Here is a 6000-nt window from a genome sequence, read left to right as displayed (position 1 = left end):
ACAGAACATAACACCTTTCAAAAGATAGAAAAGAGCAGTTTCAACACAGTTTGCAGTGAAATTAGAATTTTCAAAATCACACTTATATCTCCAAATTCCCCATCTAAGTGGCCACCTATCCAAAAGACGGAGCAGCTCAGAATAACCAAGAAGAAAGACAGCTAAATATAGCTGCTTATTTTTAAGACGGGAGTAGCATTTGATTGGAGATTCCCTCCAACCATCTCGGCTCACTTCCACTCGCGAAGGGAGGAGCCCACTAAGTAATATTGCAAAGTTCAACAGGTATGTTAATGCAGAGTTCTGTTCAGTTAGTTTAGTGTAAAGCAGATCTAAGATTCGAGGGGATATTCAAAAATAGAGATTTGAAGAATGTAGATTTTAAGGACGATTGAAAATTCAAGGTTTGGAAGATTCAGAAAAGTTTTCTCCAGAGAAATATGGACAGATAAAACTCCACTATAGCAATTCCACTGTGAAAGGTAGAGAGTTTGAAAACTCTTGTAAGACTATTAAATAAAACAAAAAAAATTATTCTGATATGAATCTAATAACATCATAAACAACGAAACAAAGTATGACAATGGTGGAAGAGACGGACAAAAGATTGCATGTTGTAAGTAGAACAATGATCTTTCAATTTTGTTTCACAATAGAGCATTAATTCAAATCATAAAGTGGGAAACATTCTTTCTCTGTCTGCTCCAAGAACCCAAATAAATTTGTTAAAACAGATTCAATTCAGTTAGTGGTGATACGAGTCTTCACATTCTGTGATTCTAAGTCCACGAAACAAAGTATGTGTTGGTGTAATTGACTATAAAATTGGAATCTCATCATTTTCCAAGTCTGCAAAAATATTTTATGTGATAAAGAATATCTGAATAAGCCTGAGATGCATGCATAATTGTTATGTTTGTGGATTCCTGTAGCTCAGTGGTTAGAGCACTCGCTTTGCAAGTGAGAGACCCGAGTTCAATTCCAGGCAGATGGCGAAACCTCGGGCAAGTTTCCTTACTCCACACAGAGCCTAATAATAATCCCTCCAAAACCAAAAACAATAATAAATTGGTCATTTTCAATCTACGACTGTTTGTGGGACATTGCTGTGCGTAATTTGGCTGCCGCGTTCGCCCACAGATATACAGTGAATTCACTTTACAGTGTGTTCTGTGAAGCGCTTTGGGACGTCCTCCTGACGTGAAAAGCGCTATATCAAATGCAAGGATTATTATTATTATGTGCATGCGACAGAGAGAGAATTTGACTTTTCACTTGGTCAGTACTATAGTACAAGAGGTGAGCAAACAGGGAAGCATGGGACAAGATGCAGGACAAAGGGATGGAGTTTCAGAGGGGGATAGGTGAAGTTGGCCAAATCTGCTGAGCACAAGAACAAGAATGGAACGCAGGAGGTAGCAGAGGTGGGGTGAGGGTAGGTCATGGAGGCATTTGAAAGTGAGCAGAAAGGGAGCGAGTGAAGCTGAGCGAGGATGGGGTGATGCGCTCCCAGCGCCTGCTCCAGGAGAGGCCACACGCAGCAGAGTTCCGGACGGTCTGTCACTTGTGTCGGAAGAAGCTGAGGATCCTGCGGAGCGGCAGGTTGTTGCAATGGTTGAGCTTGTAAGCGGTGAACGTGTCTCAGCAGGAGGGGGCTGGCGGGGGTGGGGGGGGAGTAGTAGTGGAAGAAGTAAAATTTGAAGAGATAAGCAGAAAAAGTAGAACTAATGAGAGTCGTATGCCTGCGAGAGAGAGAGAGGTCAATGTGCAGGTCAATGATTGAGTTGAGAAGATGTCGACGGGAGCCCCAGAAACTTAAAACTCCTCCAGGACTTGATGACGTAACTGAAAACTGACAGGAAAGTTGAAAGGAGAAACAGCAGCATTAACAAGTGTTACTTCTATTATGTGCATTTACTAAAACGGCATTAACAAGTGTTACTAAACTGTGTATTTACTAAACTGGACTGTTGAAACAGTATAGGAATAGATGGTTATACATACAATGAACGTTTAGCTGATTAACCCAATCGTTCAGGAGCCTTCAGTGCTGGATGTTCCACCACACAGTAAACGTACTGTCCATTCATCTCTCTAGTTGGGAATAGACGAAGTGGGCTTGAGACGGTTACAGTCCCATCAGGAGGGAGGAGGAGGTGCGGCACTCTGAGTAAAACTGAAATCGAAAGGGCTTTCCCAATTTATGGAAGCGGCTGGTTTTGCATTTTTTTGCTAGACCGGTGGCTATGGCGCTTTCTCCACTGTCAGCCGCAGGGATGTCTGGATACGGTTCTGTGACATCAGTGGGAGCGACTAAAGAGGAAACAAAAGGGCATACGTAACAAAACGGGCATTACAATTGATGTGGTACTCTGTGTTGGAAGGCTTCACACAATGATTTACCTAGAAGAAAAGTAACTTTAGTTGTCCAAACAAATGCAACCACTAATCCACAGCAGACAAAACGCACTGGTGCATTTTTCTACAAAATAAGGCTTTGGATAGGAAGGGCAAGTTGGAGATTGTTTGGTAGCTGCAGAGCATAGAAGGGTCAAGTGACAGTTTCTTCAGGTGGAGGGTGATGACAGTGGTTTTGAAAGGAGGGGAGTGCTGTACCAGTGGAGAAGCAGAGAGAATGGCCAGCAAAGGTGTGAGGAGGGGAGTTTGGGTGGCCAGATAGATGTGGCAAAAGGATCAAGGAGCGAGTGGTGGCTTTCATTCAGAAAATAAGGGACGACGGAGATGTGGGAACAGGATCAACAATGTGCAAACGTTTGACTGGAGGCCAGATGAGGAGGCCGAGGGGTTTCTTTTGTCCAGCAATTTGTCGAAGGCTTTTGCAATTACTTATGTACAATTTGCTGATGCCAGTTTTCTATCCATTTTTGTGCCCGGAAGATGTAGTTTGCATTTGCCCTTGACGCCAGGACCACTACTGTTCTGACCGATCAGACATCAAGTGGAGTCCTGTAGCTCAGTGGTTAGAGCACTCGCTTTGCAAGTGAGAGACCTGAGTTCAATTCCAGGCAGAGGGTGAAACCTTGGGCAAGTTTCCTTACTCCACACAGAGCCTAATAATAATCCCTCCAAAACCAAAAAATAATAAATTGGTCATTTTCAATCTACGACTGTTTGTGGGACATTGCTGTGCGCAATTGGCTACCGCGTTTGCCCACAAATATACAGTCAATTCACTTTACAGTGTGTTCTGTGAAGCGCTTTGGGACGTCCTCCCGACGTGAAAAGCGCTATATCAAATGCAAGGATTATTATTATTATAAGTGGAGTCCTGTAGCACATTGGTTAGAGCACTCGTATCGCAAGTTCGATTTCCAGGCGAGGCGAAACGTTAGACAACTTTCCTTATTCCACATAAGCAGTAAGTAAGAACCCAGTTGTCACTCATTCCATGACCGTTTGTGGCACACTGCTGTGCGCAATTGGCTACCGTGTTTCACCCATAAAATATACAGTCAATTCACTTTACACTATATTCCGTGAACGTCTCAGTCATGATAAGGCATTATATCAAATGCCACGCTTATTGTTATCATTATCATCTCATAATTTATATTGGTACGATCAGTACTCCCCAGGTGTGCTTCTACATTTCTTTGATAAGTCATCTGGGGAGGAGGGGTGGTGTGTGGGGGGAGGGAGAAAGAAGCCCTTCAAAGACAGAACAACTTAAACACAAGAGGGAAGGTAAAGAGCCCATAGATCGCCAAACAGGACAGCCAGTCTGCACCAGCAATGTCCCATCCACTTCGCGATGAACACATAGACGGTGCTGTGGGTATGGAAAGTATTAAGTATAAAGGTGGATTTCCACATGTGTTAGACATGTGGCTAATCAGAAAAAAAGTGATCAGTGAATTTGTCACACCATCACCAATACACAAATCCCAGATGATATCAGATTCATCATTCTCCATTCCGTCTAATTTCTCCTTCAATTTCATCTTGTTAGGAATTTTTTTTATAAACAGGATTGTAAACAAAACATTATTATGTATTTTGTAGACAAATTCATCAGCCAGTTGGCATGCAGCAATGTCACACAAACAGCCATGAAGATAATGATCAATTTTATTTGGAGAATTGTTGGCCAGTGTACTGGAAGAAACTTCCTTCTCTGTTCAATTAGTGCCGAAGGGATCTTTAGCGTCGACATCAACGGGCAGACTTGGTTTAACATCTTATCCAAAGGGTGGCGTCTCTGACAATGCAACAAAACCTCAGCATAAGACGCAGGAGTAGTCCGTTCGGCCCCTCGCGCCTGCCCCACCATTTAATAAGATCATGGCTGATCTTCTAACCTAATTCCATTTTCCGTTTACCATTCCATCAACGTGGGACTTGAACCCACAACCTTCTGACCGAGAGGCAAAAGCTGACGCGCATTGATTTAAAGACATTAATTCACTTTATCTGTTTGGATTATAATGAAGCTGTCAGGGTCGATATGTTGCAGTGAATCGGCTCTGTGTTTTAACTCTCACTCCTGCCACTTTGCCCACTTTGCCCACTCTGTGGGGCTCAGTTTATTTCCATGTAAAATCTAAACTATCCTGGTTCGGGAGGATGTTGGAGCGAGCGAGAGGCTGTGTATATAACGTGCTGCTCTCTGTCCCCAACATCGCCACAGCTCACTGACCAGAGCGCGGTGTCCTCTGACCTGAAGCGGCTCCGAGCGTCAGGCTGCCCAACACCATGAGGGTCTCTGCCCACAAACTACATGGCAGCTTAAACTCCGCCAGTTACCTCCACCTCTGACGGAGCAAAGCGGCCGTCACCACTCGCTTTGCTGTCCGTCACTGTGAAAGTTGTACCGATTCCGGAAGACTCACTTGGAAAAGCATCACCGAGGGGTGGAGTCGACCTATGAACGTATAAGGTGACCGAACGAATAGACAGGTCGTGATAACTACGCTATTACCTTACAATAAAAATCATCCTTCTTCTTTTAAGACTTTTTAGACATTGTCATGGTATTCAAGACGTTTTGGTCCGTTTCAAATCTATGATCGGTTTTAACTATTATCCGCTCAGTGGGAGCAACACCCTCTTCCGTTTGTGGTCGTGAAGCGATGACGATTTCTGTATTATTGCAAACACGTGAACGTGTAAAAGTTAGTTAAAACTCGCAATTTGCCTTCGCCGCGGAGTGGTACCGTAATTAATGGTGATTTATCCGGACTTTCAGAGTGATTTTTCTTGTGCGAAAACCAGATTCCCCGCCCCGCCGCCCGCCGCCCCACCCGCCCTCCCTGTAAGTACCAAATCTTGGGGTTTTTATACCATAAAATAAAAGGCATTTCGAGAAGAAACGCGTCCCCTTGTTAGGGAGCTTCCGTTTCCGGGGGCTTGCGATCGGACGGGGCGGAGTTCCGCAGCGGAGCAGGGAAGCGCTCGCCTCGCAAGCGAGAGGACCCGGGTTCGATGCCCGGTCCGGGCGAAACCCCCGGCGGGTCTCCTGCCCCCGCGCCTCGGTTTACCCAGCAGTAACCGGGAATCCTGCCGGTGCGGCGCTTGCCGGGGAGGGGGGGGGGGAATAACCCCTTAAAAAAAAATTGGCAGCAAAATCCACCTTCATTCACTTTATAGTGTGACCTGTGAAGCGCTTTGAGACGCCTCTGCCATGTGATAAGGAGCTGTAGCAACTGCATTATAATGGGTTGTTGTTGTTGTTGTTGTTGGAGGGGAATGTAAGGGGTGGGGGGGGAGATACACAGGTGGGGGGGGGGGGCAAACACAGACTGGGGGGGGGCAACACAGACTGGGGGGGGGGGCAACACAGACTGGGGGCAACACAGACTGGGGGGGGGGCAAACACAGACTGGGGGGGGGGGCCAACACAGACTGGGGGGGGGGCAACACAGACTGGGGGGGGGGCAAACACAGACTGGGGGGGGGGCCAACACAGACTGGGGGGGGGGGGCAACACAGACTGGGGGGGGGGCAACACAGACTGGGGGGGGGGAACACAGACTGGGGGGG

This window comes from Callorhinchus milii, unplaced genomic scaffold, assembly GCF_018977255.1.
Source record: "Callorhinchus milii isolate IMCB2004 unplaced genomic scaffold, IMCB_Cmil_1.0 Scaffold4, whole genome shotgun sequence".
In the NCBI taxonomy this organism is placed as follows: Eukaryota; Metazoa; Chordata; class Chondrichthyes; order Chimaeriformes; family Callorhinchidae; genus Callorhinchus; species Callorhinchus milii.
Note: the sequence above shows the minus strand (reverse complement) of the source record.